Below are 17,899 nucleotides of genomic sequence, written 5' to 3'. Positions count from 1 at the left end.
TACCTGTTTCATTTCTAACTAACATATTACATAATAACCAGAATCAGAAGTTCACTGATTAATTTATTGGATTGGGATCTGACTTGCCAAAGTTCTTTTCTTCCTTATAAGAAATGAGTGATTTCTAATAGATTACAGAAGGAATTCCTGAACCTTGAGCCCTCCCTTCTGATACTACTAGTCAACAGCTTGCTGAAAAATGTTCATTAAAGTTTTTTTTTAATCACTTTACATAAAACATTTCAGGAATCTGAATTTGCACAGAATTGGAAAAGGTTTTCCTAGTAGTTTACCATAGACACAAATGAAGACAAGCTAGTGAGATGGCATAAAGTGAAATTCATTTGTTCTTAAACATGTACATCAATATAAAAATAAGTAAAGGGAATTGAACAGGGAATACTTATGAAGTAAATTTTGCCATCAAAATCTTCTGCCACCCAGTCTCTAAATTAATTGGAATTTTAAGTTCAATTTTAGACCTAATAGATATTGTTAAGATATTAAACAGGGAAAAGAACTATATGAGTATAGAGCAATTGTAATTGTTGGAATACACATTACAATAAAAACATCCAGTAACTAACCATATTTACATACTGAATAATGCCATTAGGTAATTATTTGTAACCAATTTTATGGTATAAACTCTGAGGATGGGATTTTTAGAAGGGTAAAGTCAATATAAATTGAGTTCAATGAAGAAAAAAGTCATTATAATCTATGAGAAAATCTGAATTCAAAACTCCTAATGGGCATTAATAACATTTACAAATAAAATAAGATCTTAGCTTACACCAATATTAGTATATTGGGAGTCATAAGAACTAACAGTTTGTTGAGAAATTACTGTTGTTTAGACCATTATAGTGCTCTTCAATTATCAGACTAGAAAATTCAAAAAGGGAAATGTGAGCTCATGGTACACACATAATTTGTACTATATCCAAATAAGCATAAGATTTTGAAAGGAGAATTTCACATAGTCTGACACCCCAGGAAATAGAATCTGATCTGTAAGGTTTAACAGGATTCTATCTGGCTTAGGTGTCCACTTCTGGCTATACCTACCTGTAGAAATCATTTTAGACATTTATGAAGATAATTTGAAGGATTCATTGAGAATGGTCAAATAAACACTACAGAGTAATAGCTATATGTACCACTCTACACTTGGTATGTACAATTTTATATATAAATCTATAAGTCATAGAGGATATGCTTATTATGTAAGCTTCCACAGTCCTTCCATTTTAGAAACAGTATAGTCCTTAGCTAAGAGTGAATTAGGATTTGTCTTGCATGTTCATTTCCTCACCTGTATGATGCAACAGGCCATGTTTCTTCTATGAAGGTCTGTATAACTAATTGCAGAAAATTTTTTCAATACGCATTTGTTCAAATTATACATAACATAAAATGGTGGTGGTGTTTCTAGGCCTTATTTTCACACAGATTTCCTGCCACTTATTGCCTACAACAGTTTTGCTTCATCAATATTCAAACATATCTTTTTGTTCAAAATTGTTTTCTAATTTTTTTGTATTTTGCTACCAACATACATCAGTGAGGTACGAGGGCATGGAGAATGGAGACCTAAGTTCATAATATCAGCTAAGTCTAAAAGAGAGACCATAATGGGATTCAAAATAGTAATAGGTCCTCCTCTGTGATTAAAAGCAAAACAAACACTTCAAAGAAAAAGAAAAACACAGGAATTGTTTTCCACATAATATTAATAATGACCCTACTTGGTTGCAGTATTTTGCAATAACATAATTTGAGTATATGCCCACTATTGGATATAATCCTAGTATCTTTCCAAATTATCGTAGTTAAAAATCAAAGCATGTCGTATCTGGTAACAAATGTACTCACAGTGAATCAAGATGTTAATAACAGTGGAAACTGGCTGAGATGGGGATGGGCAGGCATTTGGGAAATGTCTGTTATTTCTATCTACTTTTCTATAAAGCCTAAACTTATATAAAAACTGGATTTCATTAATTGAAAGGATGGAAAATAATGTAAAGTATCATCTGTACAAATGACCTACAAATTCCTTAGCACATTTAAAATTTTCAAGAATGAGACAAATCTATTCATAATATTAATAACCACTTTACAACCAATGATATTTTAGTTTATATTCATCTTAGATTTTAAAGGCAATTTCTCAGCACTTTATAGTTTATTCAAAATTACCCAAAATTTTAGATGTTGCCTTTTCTCATTTGCAAGTTCACAAATGTAGAGAAAGCTGTTTCATATTATAACTTTCCTTATACAAGAGAGCGGCACTCAGCACATCTAAAAATGCATACTATAACAGAATTACCTGAAATGATGTTCAGTTAAAACATCAGTAGATTTACTGAGAATACAAATTAAGAGAGCCTTCTTTTAATGCAGGCCCAGATTAGGTATGGATATATTTCTTTCTCTGGAAACAATCATCCCCAGTTTCTGTTTTGTTTTGTTTTGTGTTTGCCTAGTCTTCCTTACCTAGTGAATGCCAAATTAGCAGAAAGTTTTCTTAAAGATGTTTAGGAATGTTTGGTTGATTTTATAAATAGAAATGAAAGAAATGATGGTTACTAAACTAATTTGTAAATCATGTGTACTTTATGCTAAACAAGTCTTCAGTAACTGCTTTCTAAAAATGTAATCTGAAATTATACTTGATTTGACAGCTGCCATTCTAATCAGTCAAAATATTGAAATATGAGCTTCTCAGTTACAAGAAAACAGGAAAATTCAGGTTAATCAACATATTTATTGAACAAAAAAGGACACTTAAGTGGAATTTCTATGCCAAAATATTTCATTTTTAGTAAGGACTTATCTGGCATACCTTTGGTAGCACTAAAAAGGTTACTAATTATTCTTGTCACTCAAAAAAATCACATTTTATAATAAATGTTCATACACTGCATGGTTGTCTGAAGCAATTTCAGTCGAAAAGGTTTCTATTTTCATTTTTTGTTCCCACTTTCCTAAAGAGATTTAACTGTCTACTCCTAGTAGCTTTCCACAGAGAGTGTTTCCATCTGTGGAAACTGAGATTTGGCTTTCACTCTTTTTACCATATGCATATTCAAACTGGTTTAAAAGCTGTTGGATGTCATTGTTCTCACAGATATTAAAATGCTATTAAGTTATATTTCTTTTTTGTTGTTGTTCTCAAATACAATAAATGTGTCATCCCAGATGTCAGGATGCCTGTAAGAAATCATTTTCTGGAAGGAATTCAGTTGGCTTTAACTCACCGCAGGAACAATGGAACTGAAAACAAGCAAATGGGAAGAGATGAGGAATAATGTGGCCAAAGAAAGGAGAAGCAGTTACTGGTACAGTATGTACCACTTTACCCCATTTAATTAAATTGATATTTATTGATTTCCTATTACACACTGTGCTTGGCACCACGGGAGAGCCAAAGATCAATTGTACATAGCTGTTGTGTTGTCAGAACTCAGTCTACTGAGAGAGATGAGAAAAGTATATAAAACAAGGTCAATTCTAATAAGCGATGTAATTGAGCTATAGACAAAGAGTAAGTTCAACAAAGGGAGGGGAGAGATTACACATAATTGAATAACGTGGAAATAATTTACTAAGGACAGACCAAGAGGTGGATGGATGGAAATTTTAAAGGTAGGGAAGGCAAAGGAAGTAGAAGGAACACTATGAGCAAACCATGTAGACGAGAAATGTCTAATTGTATTAAATGAATCTAAACAATTTCATTACAGCTAAAGGCTATTACTATAATAGGATGTTTCTTTCCACCAAACAGTTCACTGAAAATACTTATAGCCATACATCTTTGAGAACTGAATGAGTTTGCTTTGAGAATTATATTGCTATTAAATTATGCAACAAATGTATTGAGTTTTGGGGCCTGCTCAGTAGTTCCCCAAACACAGTAAATACTAAAAATTTGAACAAAATTGAATTTAATGGGTTCCCTACAGGGAAAATATGAGAGAGCAATAACACACACAACTGATAATAGATAAATGCATTAACTAATAGTTGTTTAAAAGAGTGAATATTTGATATTTTACTAGAATTCTGAGATAATATGATAGCCTGTTACAATTTTTTTGGTGCTGGCAGAACACACAAAAATCCTGAGTCAGAGATAAAGGACAGTTTATATTTCATAGTAATAACTGTAGCGAGAATATCCACCTTTTCTTGAACTAATTCCCCAAGCCATTATTATCCCAGAGTAAAACCAATCAAGCCATGTAACAGTAGTACATGTGGTAGGTTGTATCAAAGGAGAGGAAACCTAAGCTTAGGGAACACAAATCTTTCATAATGTGCACTAAGCGTGCCTACCCTTTGTTTCAAAGATAAAAACTATCTTGGTCTAACAGGGCTGTTGTTATACAAACATCATTAAAAAACAATCCAGAAAACCCAGAGGTAAACTATGGTCAACTAATCTATGACAAAGGAGGCAAGAAGATACAATGAAAAGGCAGCCTCTTCAATAAGTGGTGCTGGGAAAACCGGACCGCTACATGGAAAAGAAAGAAATTAGAACACTCCCTAACACCATACACAAAAATAAACTCAAAATGGATTAAAGTCCTAAATGTAAGGCCAGACACTATAAAACTCCTAGAGGAAAACACAGGAAGAACACTCTTTGACATAAATCACCATAAGATCTTTTTTGATCCACCCCCTAGAATAATGGAAATAAAAACAAAAATAAATAAGTGGGACCTAATGAAACTTCAAAGCTTCTGCACAGCAAAGGAAACTATAATCAAGACAAAAAGACAACCCTCAGAATGGGAGAAAATATTTGCAAGCGAATCAACAAAGGACTAATCTCCAAAATACATGAACAGTTCATGCAGCTCAATATCAAAAAAACAAACAACCCAATCCAAAAATGGGCAGAAGACCTAAATAGGCATTTATCCAAAGAAGACATATGGATGGCCAAGAGGCACATGAGAAGCTGCTCAACATCACTCATTATTAGAGAAATGCAAATCAAAACGACAATGAGGTATCACCTCACGCTGGTTAGATTGGGCACCATCAGAAAATCTACAAAGAATAAATGCTGGAGAGGGTGTGGAGAAAAGGGAATGCTCTTGCACTGTTGGTGGGAATGTAAATTGATACAGCCAGTATGGAGAACAGTATGGAGGTTCCTTGCAAAACTACAAAGAGCGTTACCATATGACCCAGCAATCCCACTGCTCAGCATATACCCAGAGAACACCATTATGCAAAAAGACACATGCACTCCAGTGTTCATTGCAGCACTACTTACAATAGCCAGGACATGGAAGCAACCTAAATGCCCATCAACAGAGGAATGGATAAAGAAGATGTGGTACATGTATACAATGGAGTATTACTCAGCCATAAAAAGGAATGAAATTGGGACATTTGTAGAGACATGCATGGACCCAGAGACTGTCACACAGAGTGAAGTGAGTCAGAAAGAGAAAAAAAAATATCGTATATTAACACATATATGCAGAATATAGAAAAATCATAATCAACTGGTTTGCAAGGCAGAAACAGAGACAGATGTAGAGAACAAACATATGGACACCAAGTGGGGAAAGTGTGGTTGGGGGGGGGGGTTGGGGGGATGAATTGGGAGATTGGGATTGCCATATATACATTACTAATAAGAAAAAAAATCAAATTGTACACTTTAAATATGTGCAGTTTATTGGCTGTCAATTGTATCTCAATAAAAGTTCTTAAAGAAAAACAAAGAAACACAGAACAACAATCCAAAACAAAGACAGTCAGTGGCTCTGCTTGCAAGATATGCAATAATGTGAGGAACCAACGGGGAACTGTCTCCCAACAAAATTAGAATAAAGAAAAAGAAATTAGTCTTTCTGATTAGACAGCAGAAGGGATTGATGTATCAGAGACACATTAACAATTGAGCTGGTTCTTGACATTTAAGTAGCTATAGAATCATAGGTAAGGATATTATAGGCAAAAAGCCTAAAGCCAAATGTATGGTGATGAGAATATCAACAGCATCTTTGGTGAAGGATGGTATTGTTGAGGGAAGAGCTTTTACAGAGATAAATGCAGACAGAGGTACTAATTTGAACAAAATGTGAGTTTGTGCCAGGTTAAGTAATTGAATATTCTGCTAAATAATTTGTTCTTTCTATAGAAGTACTAGAGAGCCATCAAACATCTTTAAGTTAGGCAAGATTAAAATAATGTCAAGTTGGTATTTATTTATTTGAAGAAGGAGAAGATATAATTGAGACTATAGTCAGAAAATAAAAAGAGCAAGGGAGTGACTATGATAAGAGATAAAGATCTGTATATAAATTGAGAAGGTTGCAGAGATATATAAAATTTTAATTGGTGGGATTTCTTGATTAACTGGATTAAGGGCATGGTGGTAAAACTGAAGATGCTTTTCAGGATCTTAGCTCTGTGAGAGAGAAAATGATGATACTGTCAATTAAAAGAAGCAGAAACCAACCAAACAAAAACAACAAAACACAGAAAAGAAATTCAAGGTCTATTTTTAGACACAGATAATAATTTAGAAGGCATTACTGTATTAGTAATATTTTAAGTTATTGGAGTAAATGTGCAAAGTAAAAATATAAATTGAAACAAAGAAAAAGAAAAAAAAAAAAAAAAGGAGAACCAAATTGTGAACCTACATTAATGATTGGGAAAAAAGAAAAGTCAGTGAGGACAACCATAAGTGACCACCATATAGTTTGGGGGGAGGGGATATAGTCTAAGCTATCATCATCCTTCCTCTGAACTATTTTCTTGCCATCAAAATCTATAAACACCATTCTTCTCATCATTCATCCTCTTTCACATGTGAGACATATTGTTGTTTTCAAAATACAAATTGATTCTGTTACCCTCAACTTCCATAGTATAGAACCCTTCAATAGCTACCATTGATGTTAGGCAAATGAAATAAGCAAACAAAAACTACTTATTCTGCCCTACTTAGTTCTTCACGTGTAGCCACTAACTCTCCAGCCTCATTTTATATGTCTTGCCCTCTCAGACACTCCAGCTTTTGTTCAGTGCCTTAAATTAATCTTCCTTGCTAATCTTTTCTTCCACACAAAATTTGCTCTTCTCTTTGCTGGGAATACTCTCTCCCTTGACCCCTATCCACACACATATAAGCCTATTCTTATTTTTCAGATCTCATTTTCAACATGAAGGCATCCAACTCCTACATATTCTTCTCTTAAGAGCTCAGTTTTAACCCTTTGATAGAACTCTGAATCATTCCAATATAGTATGTCTCAAAACTTATATATTTATTTTAAATATCTGTTTAATATCTGTCTTTTTCTGTGGAGTGTAACCTCCACAAGGGTAGGCACGGCCTGTGATTACAAGGTTACATAATATCACACAGCATAAAACCTGGTGCATGCTGTTTTCTTCTTTCAACAAATATTTTTAAAAATAATACTGAGGTACTGATATGTGCAATTGAAGATTCTAGGAATGTGACACCTTAATGGAAACCACCACAAACGTCAAAGGATCCCAGCTATGTAGTTTATATTCTAAGAAGCAGGGAAAATAGTAACATAAAAAATAAAAATAAAGAAATAGAATTCTATTCTAGAAATTGGTAAGTCCAACTGAAAAAAAAAAAGGACAAATAAAGCAGGTATGGCGAATTTCAAGTTCTTTGGTGGGGGCTGGAAGAACTAGTGACATCAAATAAAGTGATAAGTTTAGGTCTCAATGAGATGATATTTGAGCAAAAAGCTGAAAAGATGAGAGGATAAGCAATACTGATGTTAGGAAGAGGATAAAGAGCAGAGGGAACAGAGTGCAGAAGTACTAAATTAGGAGCTTGCCTGTAATTTCAAAGAATATGAAGTAGATCTACATATTGGAAATAACAGGAAGAAGAAAACCAGACAGTGAATAATTATCCTTTCAATTGATACAGTACGAGCAAGTTTAAGGTGTTTAAAAGTAATTAAGGGTTAAAACTCTAACAAACTTTGGGGACATTAGGCATAATGATGCCACTGAATATTTTAAAAAATAATAAATATTACAGTGCCAAGTAGAAAAAAATTAATACATTAGTAATTTCTAATTATATGAATACTTTTTTGAAAAAAGTTAGACTTATACATATATATTATATTGGTTTGTCACAATAATTAATTATATTAGTTAATTAGTTATGTTCTACAAATTATCAACAACTTTGTCAAAACTGATCTCCACATTGCAAATGCTACAGATAATATTGCCTGATTTTTAAATTTATCTTGACTCATATTTGGTCAAAAAACATATATTGATTTTAATTACTGAAGTTTTTAAATGAAAACAGATATATAATAGCTAAGGTGGTGAGAAGTGGTCATATTTTCTAAAAAAAATCTTGAAAAGAAAGCTAAGAGGATTTTGTGATAAAGTGAAATTATGAGGGTAGAGAAAAGGAAATAAGGATGATTTTGAGATTTTTGGCCTGAGAACTAAGAAGTTATCATCAACTAGGAGGCTTCAGGTGGAGTCAGAGAGGTTGAGTAGGAAATTGGAAGTTCACTCTTTTTTTTATTTTATTGAAATATAGTTGATTTACAATGTTGTGTTAATTTCAGGTGTACAGCACAGTGATTCAGATACATACATATATGTACACATATATATCTATAAATACACACCTATATATTCTTTTATATGTATACATATATATATTCTTTTGCAGATTCTTTTCACTTACAGGTTATCACAAAATATTGAGTATAGTTCTCTGTGCTATACACAGTAGCACAGTACATCCTTGTTGGTTATCTATTTTACATATAGTAGTATGTATATGTTAATCCCAACCTCTTAATTTATCTCTCCCCCACCCCTTTCCCCTTTGGTAACCATAAATTTGTTTTCTATGTCTGTGGGTTTATTTCTTTTATTTTTTAGATTCCACACATAAGTGATATCATATGATATTTGTCTTTCTCTGTCTGGCTTACTTCACTTAGTATGATGATCTCTAGGTCCATCCATGTTGCTACAAATGGTTTTATTTCATTTTTTATGGCTGAGTAATATTCTATTATGTATATATATGTATGTACATATGTATGTATACACACACACACACACACACACACAAACACACCACACCTTCTTTATCCATTCAACTGTCAGTGGACATTTAGGTTGTTTTTATGTCTTGGCTATTGTAAATAGTGCTTCAGTGAACACTGGGGTACATGCATCATTTCAAATTATGGTTTTCTCTGGATATATGTCCAGGAGTGGGATTGCTGAATCATACAGTAACTACATTTTTAGTTTTTTAAGGAACATCCATACTAAAAACAATTTCCGAAAAGATTTGAACTCAGTCTTTTCCTTCTGCTTTTCTGCTCTGAGGATTTTTCTTCTCTTACTACAATAAGGGTCCAAAGTATCAGGAAGTAAAATAGCAAAGATATTAGATATATAGTTAGCTATAAGGAGACTGCTTACTTTTATGTGTTCATTCTTTTGGATTTCTAATAGTTCTAATGAACTCAAAGATTTAAAGTTTTCTCTCCCAAAGAGAAACCTGAAGGATTTTGATTAAATTTAGAATTAGCAAATTTTATGGAAACTAAACTGAAATCTGTGATTGTTTGTTCATTAGGTGTTTTGTTTATTTGGTAACGGTGATTTTGATCATTTGTTTTGTTAATTTGGTTTGTTTTCTGTTTGGAGGACTTTCAAGGCTAGTATTTTATATTTATTTGAAAGGCGGTCACTAAGCTTTGTTCTGTGGCCATTAGAGTCTTGGAGACATAATTGTTTTAAATAGCCATGCTATTTCAAATTGAGAATATCACTGAAGAAATGGCAGAGAGATCCTTTATAGTCTACTTGGAAAACCAATTTAAAACAATCTCTCCTATATTATAGGCATTGAATAGAATTATTTCAGCTTCCAGTAAGAAAACTATATACACTTCCTGTAAATAGCACGGAATTATTTTTTTCTTCTTTTTTTGTTTCTTTGAATTATAGTCACATGGTGAATAAATGTTAAGTATTTGATTTAAATTATTCTAACTCCATTATTCCTATTATGATTTATCTTCAGTACATTTTAAGAAAATAATGATTCAGGCAACTGAGGTGATTTGCAAAAGAAGATCTTCCAGTAGGGGTGTTCAGGTCTGGGCACTTGTATATGGCCTACAAAGGTGGGAAGTGTATATTGGTATATATAATATCTAATAAAAATAAGAAATCTAGAAAAATGCCTGCTGAATTCCTCCCTCATACTCCCATTTTGAGCAGGACTTCTGTCAGTGTTAGCCACTACACTTTTACTTCCCAAGAAAGGCTAATTTATTGCAAATGAACAAAACAAGAGTTTGTAATCAGATAGTGGTTAAGTATATTTCCAGTTTTCTTCCTTTTTATAGTAACTGATAGTTTTAGGATTCCACGAGGATGCTGCAGAAAAGATATTCTAAATATAGTGACAATATTATATGATATGATGAGATAATAGAATGGAATGGAATGGAATGGAATGGAATAGGATAGAATAGAATAGGATAGGATAGAATGGAAGAGAATAGAATGGAATGGAATGGAATGGAATGGAATAATGGTTGAGTATGTTGGATGTTCACATGGGCATTATGTGAAGAACAGACTATGAGAGGAGAAAGGTAGTCAGTAAACGTGTAGAACAAACAAAATTAATGAACAAATATCTCATAAATAGTAAATTAATGTTTCTGATGCTTCTATATAATTGACATGACAACATTACAGTCAATGGACTGATTATACATATACTTTTCTCTTAAATGCCAAAGTATTCATAATTCATTTTTATTGTCTGTGCAGTTGTTGTCTTCAGTGTTTCAGAATACCAGAGATACTATACAACATTCTTTATGAGGAAAGCCAGGCTTTAGATTAGACACCTAGCCAGTTACTCCTCTTCACTCATCCATGTCCAATGCTTTTTAAATTATGTGGAAGAATATAGACTACCAGACAATAGAAAAAATGTTTTTATAATGACAGGAAATGAGAACAAATTTGGTTACATGCCTTTACCACCATTTCTCTTTCTGGTAGCAGGAAACTAGTGTTTTATTTTAGGAAGTGTTGGGGGATTTTTTGTTGTTTTATTGTTTTTTGTTTTGTTTTGTTTTTCTTGTACTACATAGATGTGAGGAATGGACTAAATGTCCCTTAAGAACTCCTTCTACTCTTAAACTCATTAATAGCAAAGTCAATATTTTTATATATGTGACAGAATAAAATAACCAGCTCTTTGGAAAAGCAGTACATAACAAATCCTTAACATATGTTTTGTCTCACTCAAAAGATTACAGTAATTAAAAGGTAGAGATCTGTATATACAACAGTATATTTTGGTATATAAAAGAGAACACTATTTTTTTGTAATAAAATGCCATAATCATAACCTAACTTTAAATGAGATAGCCTGTCTACCTTCAAACGCATGGCTCAAAATCCTTCTTGTAAGCAAAACAAGGTAATACTGGTGAACGTATTTTCTTTATGATCTGGGATCATATTAACATAAAAGAAAAAATTATGCCATAATGAAATACCTGATTTAACAAAAAAACTACCACATACAGCACTTTTTTGGCTTTTTAGATTCCACATGAGTGAGATCATATAGTGTTTATCTTTCTCTAACTTATTTCACTTAGCATAATGCACTCAAGGTCTACCCATGTTGTCCAAATGACAAGACCTCCTTCTTTCTTATGCCTGAATAATCCATTTGTACACCACATCTACATCTTCTTTACCCACTTATCTGTTGGTGGACACTCAGATTATGTCTGTATCTTGACTATTGTGAATAATACTGGAATGAACATGGGAGTGCATATATCCTTACAAGATAGTGATTAAATTTCCTTTGGATATATAACCAGAGGTGAAATTGTTGGATCATATACTAAATCTAATTTTAATTTTTTGAGGAAACTCCAAACTGTATTTCATAATGGCTGTAGCTTTTCATATGCTATTGGCCATTTGCTTGTCTTTTTTAGAAAAACAATGTCTGTTCAGTTCCTCTGCCCATTTTTAGATGATTTTTTCCTATTGAGCTGTATGAGTTCTTTATATATACGTGGATATTAATTCTTTATCAGATATATGATTTGAACATGTCTTATCCCATCCTTTAGGTTACCTTTTCATTTTGTTGATTGTTTCTTTGGTACAAAAGATTTTTAGTTTGATATACTCTCATTTATTAATTTTTCTTTTGTTGCTTGTGGTATCATATCCAAAAAAAAAAAAAACATTGCTAAGACCAATGTCAAGGAGCTTTTCCCTATGTTTTCTTCTAGGAGTTTTATGGTGTCAGGTCTTATGTTTAATTCTTCAATTCATTGGGAAAAACTTCTTTAATTTGTTATACCATTCCTATCAGGAATACATTATAAGCTCCTTTATATCTTAAAAAAATGGAACCTCAAAAATGTTAAGTGACTAAGCCAACGTCACACAACTGGTAAGTGGCAGGATTTGAAACCCAGATAATATTCAATCCCATTATCTTAACTGCTACTACACTGTGTAGTAGAGTGAGAAGAAAAGCCAAACCATGAAGTACAAAGATGAAAGAAATTTATAAGAATATATGTCCTCAAATTTTAGTTAGTACATATTTACAAAAACAGAGCAAAACCATATTTCCAAATTTTAAAAAAGCAGCTTTGCTGTTTCCCTATTTCCAGTATTTGTTGAAATTTAGAAAATACTAAAATTTCAGTTTAAGCTAATACGACATTCAGTGAGCATTTTTAGAGGCACTAAGACAGCATTCTACTAAACTTGGGAAATTCCTACGAATCATATGGATTGAGGATGTAAAAGAATGAGAGAACAGTGAGCAAGAAGACAGATATATCCAAACATATTTCTGCCATCCTAAACTGCCTGTGTTTCAGAAACTCTATTTCTTCTGCCTCTGCTTTCCTTTCTTTCCCATATTAATGCTGCTGCTTAAGCTCATTTTGATATGTGCCCATGTTTGAGGGTGCCATGGAAAGTTCTATTATAATGTTATTTACAGTTTTATTTGAAAAACATATCTGTTTGTTGGTTTCAGTAGAATGAAACGGTCATGTTTCTCAATTTATATCCATTGCCTTCTAATGCTTCCCTTAGCAAATCTAATATATTCACTTTATTTTGTGTTCTGCAATTTTGCAGTTCAAATGCATGGCCTTCGGTTACTTTCTTGAAAATAAAAGCTCTCAAGATATTTAATATCTATGATTTAGACGGTGTTGTCATTATTATAGTGCTACAGTAGGAACCAATGAAAATATCAGAACACTTAAAAATAGTTTTATATACATAATATCACCGAAAGGAGATCATGTGGAAATAGCCTAAAATATTAAACCAGTCTCCAATATGGCAAGGCTAATATTTTCTGCCCCACATCTTGCAGGATGAAACAAGCCATTTATCATATATGATGGCTCTAGAAATACTTCAGAACCATGAAAAACTCTTATAATAGGAGTTTATATATCTATAAAGGAAAAATGGAAACAACTCTGTACCTTAAAAATAATAGTCTATTATAATAATGTATGACTCAATCTGGGAACTAGACCAAAAGATTAAAAGATATATATTTTAATTTCAGATACAAAGGTGGATATATTAGTAGTAAAATCAGGTTGCTGAGTAAAAGTACTGAAAATATAGAGCCATTTTAACATTTCATTTTCAATCTCATACCAAGAAGCAGAACTGGTATTTGCACCCAGAAAATGTCTTTGAACCTATTTAAACAGGGTTGCCTCTACTAATTTGTCATATAATATATATTCATTAAACTCCCCCAAATTCACTAGAACAATATTTGTTACTTGTTCTATCTCTCTTTCCAATGATTATACAGAGTCAATATCTCATTTTTTTCTCCCAAAAGAGCAGTCGCTTCCTATGAGCCAAATGTTTGACCCTTGGAGAAGCTGTGCTAACCAAGATATAAAGGATGAATTCCATTTCAATAAAAACGTATACATATGTTTTATAACTATTATATGAATTTGCATATGTTCTGTAATAAGTCTAGCATATGGTCAGTCTATAATAACTCTATAGAGCACAATAGTACCAATCAGAGAAAGGCTTCTATATGAGCTTAATCAAATTGACGTGATTACAGCATAATTAACATGAATGTATAGGACAACTACTTTACTTAATTCATTTGTTCACTCATTCCTTATCCCACTTAATAAATATTTATGAAACTAATCTTGTTCTGTTAGACACTAGGGGTATGATAAAAACAAAGACTGACATGATCTCTGTCTCTAAGAGCTTATGAACTACCCTCTGCTTATGTCGGTACAGGCAATTTCTGCATCTGGTTATTATAATGCATTTTGGGGGAGGGAGGTAAGGAAAAAAAAGTTTTATATATATATATATATATATATACACACACACACACATATATATATGCTCTCCTATCACCAAGAAATCATCTTAGCTGTCCCCCATTTACTCCTCCCTTTTACACCCAGATAATTCAATTTATATCCATGTCACTTTTTACAGCCAAATAATATAATCACTTTTTTATATTCATATAATAAGACTACTTTTACTAGAAAATGTCTAAATATTTCTTTAAAACTTTCAGAAGTATTCAGCAAATATTACTTGAGTACCTACTATGTGCCAAGGATAAGAGACATATACAACTGTCACTTTTCTCTTTCCCTTCCTGGTATTGTGGAATTTTGCTTTACTAGGAATAAGAAACAGAGCAGAGGACAGTGTGGAGGGGAATGGCCTGGAAGAATAAAGATAGAGAGTAGATAGGACCAGAGTTGACTTCTCTCTTTTACTTCTATGTTTCACAGTATTTTGAGAAATGGTAAATATTCATTTTAAAAGGAAGTATGTTAAAAGGTTTAGTTTGACCTGGATGGTAATAATACAAAGACGATGAGTAATTTGGCAACATTTAAAAATCAGAGTATTTTATATAACAATCCATATTTATAGCTTATCTTGAAAACTTGAAGGTAGCTGGCCCTGGATCCTACAGCCAAGGCATTCTCTCAGTTCTTCGCACACATCACTCACCATGCTCCACTCATCTACATCACCTACGTCACCTACTTAGTTCGGTTAGGGTTTCCCAAAACTGCCAGATTAGAAAAACCATCAAGACTCTTGACTAAAAATGTAGATTCCCAGGTCATCCTCTGGAGATTCTGGTTCAAAGGATCTACGATAATGGTAGACTCTGAATTTTAACAAGCATCCTATGTTGATTCTTTGTAAACAAAGTAGCTGGGGACACACTGTTGTAGGCATTTCAGTTTGCAATCCCAATATGATTAAGAACATGCTATTAACCTCACATGAAGAGCTGGTGATCTCAACACAGTAATAATTTATGGGAGTTTAATAAGTATGTAAGCAGAAATTGATAATCTTGCATAGTATGTTATGTGTGAGGAGATAGATAAAAATACACATATATACCAATGTGAAAATAATTACTGATGAGCTTAATCTCAGTGCCCTGGAGTGATGTAACATAGTGTCTAATGCATAATTATAGCATCTCCTGTGGCATAGAGTTGGAGTTTTTTCTGAATTATGTCAATATCAACCATGATTGCACACTGGTATGAAATTGGCTGGGGTGGAGCCCAAGCACTCTCTAAAAAACAAAACAAGATAAAAAAAAAACTACACATGATTCTAATATGCACACTAGGCTAAGAGTCACTATCATAGGTACAGAGCCTTGGTTTTACATCAATACTGACAAACATTTAGTCAGGGATGTGCTAGTAAATGGTTCACAACCTGCTCTCTGGCACAGGAGGAAGCCCTGGTATTTGTCAATTTCTGTGATGTAAATAGTCCCCGCCATGGCTAATCTCAAGCTAACAGAATGATGTCATTGCACAAGAAGTTGAGAATGGGAAGAGATGTGCCCAATGAGCTATGATGCTGGCACTAGGCGAATCCTGCCCATCACATGGTTTAATGATTCCTACTATGTTAGATGCTGAGGATAAAAAAAGAGCCTTGCTTTCAAGTCTTTCATTATGTCACTGGAACTTTGTACCATACACACATACAAATACAAAGAAACATAGCTGTCTTTGGTATCAAATAAAGCAGTAATGATAACAGTAAAGATAAACACTATCACTCACTGAACATTTACTCTCTTCTGAGCAATATGCTAATAGTTACTAAAAACATATTACATTTATACACACGCAGTATATAATTAACTGAATCCTCACTATGTGCTGGACATTACCACTAGCACGTTACCATATTATTTCAATGGTGTCAGTACTATTTTTCTCTCATTCAGAAAAGGAAAAAAAGCCCACAAACAAAATATACAACATTTGTAATGTCCTGCAATTGGTAAATGTGAATATTGAATCTGAACTCAGGTAATGTGACTTCAGAGCTAACATCTCTAACTATTAATCACATTGCCTTATTGATACAGACAATAAATGATATCAGAGGTCAGCACAAGGAATAAATACCCAGGCATGGTGGTTAAAGGTAGATTCATGCTTACGTGACCTATGAACTCTTGCTCTCTTCAGAGTTTATAATTAACAATTAATACTGCAAATATCATTGCAAAATCAGGACAAGTCATCATGTTTTAAACTGTCCCAAGAAAATGTACAAGAAACTTATTAGTTATGACAAAACAAAGTAAGCTAAATTTATATGGAAACTATAATTTGATATTTTGTATAAATTCACAAAATATACTGACCATGGTCCTATGAAAGCTTTATTATAAGTTAATTTTTTCTGATTTCAAGTAAAAAATATTTCAAATGTTTTCAAACATGTAAAACAACTGGACTCATTGCCAAATTATTGAGTTATTATCTTCAAAACTAAATGCACCTTCCTCTATTCTTCCAGTATTTAGTATTGCAAGGATGTCTAGGAGAAGCCTTATTTTTCTTCCCCTACTAGTGTTAACCTCTCTCATTCTTTCTCTTTTTCTTGCCCTCTACCCATCCCTGAGTCTGGAGGCAGGGAAACTTCTCTATATTTTAAATTAAAAATATGCCTCTAGAGTTTGGACTCTTATGAAACATGGACCACTTTTGACTAATTTTTTTCATGAATATATTGTGCACATGAAATCTGCATACTAAGTTATTTTCCTTAATTGTTCTCTGGTAGTCTTAGTGTCAGACTAGATGTAGAAGGAAAGGTACGAATATGATGGGAAGTGGTGGGTAGCAGTGTGTTCCTCCACCAAATCAAGCAACCACATGGTAAGAGCACCCTCAGCTTACACTGTGGATTCATTCTGAGCTTGCATTTTCTGAACAAAGAGTTAGAATATTGGGGTAGGGAACTAAGGGACTTTTTTGTACTTCTCTGTAGACTGTCCTGCTCTGTTCTGGTAATATCTGTATAGTGTTTGCTCTTTTAAAGCCACTCTATCAGTTTCACAGAGAACTTTTTCTCTAGATTTTGGAATTTGTATTAGTATTCCTGTAGTTTTCTCTGTTTCAACTATTTTTTAAGTATGTCTTTATAATTACTGGAGTGAGAAGTTGAGAAAGTCTATGTCAATTGTTTCGAGATAAATATCATTTTAAAATCTTTCCTAGGAGTTCTTACACCATTTGGTTCTTGGGATTATTTCTAAGATACTAGTTCTATTCTGAAGTTGTTGTCACTCTTCAGACCCTCCAAGATTGTTTATTCAGTGTGAGCCAGGGCCGGATGTGCCTAAGAATATCTGCTCTTCGAACAGCTGTAGCATAGGGTTCTCTGTTTTGGCCCATCAAGTGGGATAAAAGGAAATGGAGAAATG

Source organism: Hippopotamus amphibius, chromosome 2, assembly GCF_030028045.1.
Source record: "Hippopotamus amphibius kiboko isolate mHipAmp2 chromosome 2, mHipAmp2.hap2, whole genome shotgun sequence".
NCBI lineage: Eukaryota > Metazoa > Chordata > Mammalia > Artiodactyla > Hippopotamidae > Hippopotamus > Hippopotamus amphibius.
The sequence above is the reverse complement of the archived record's forward strand: the minus strand, read 5'-3'. Positions refer to the sequence as shown.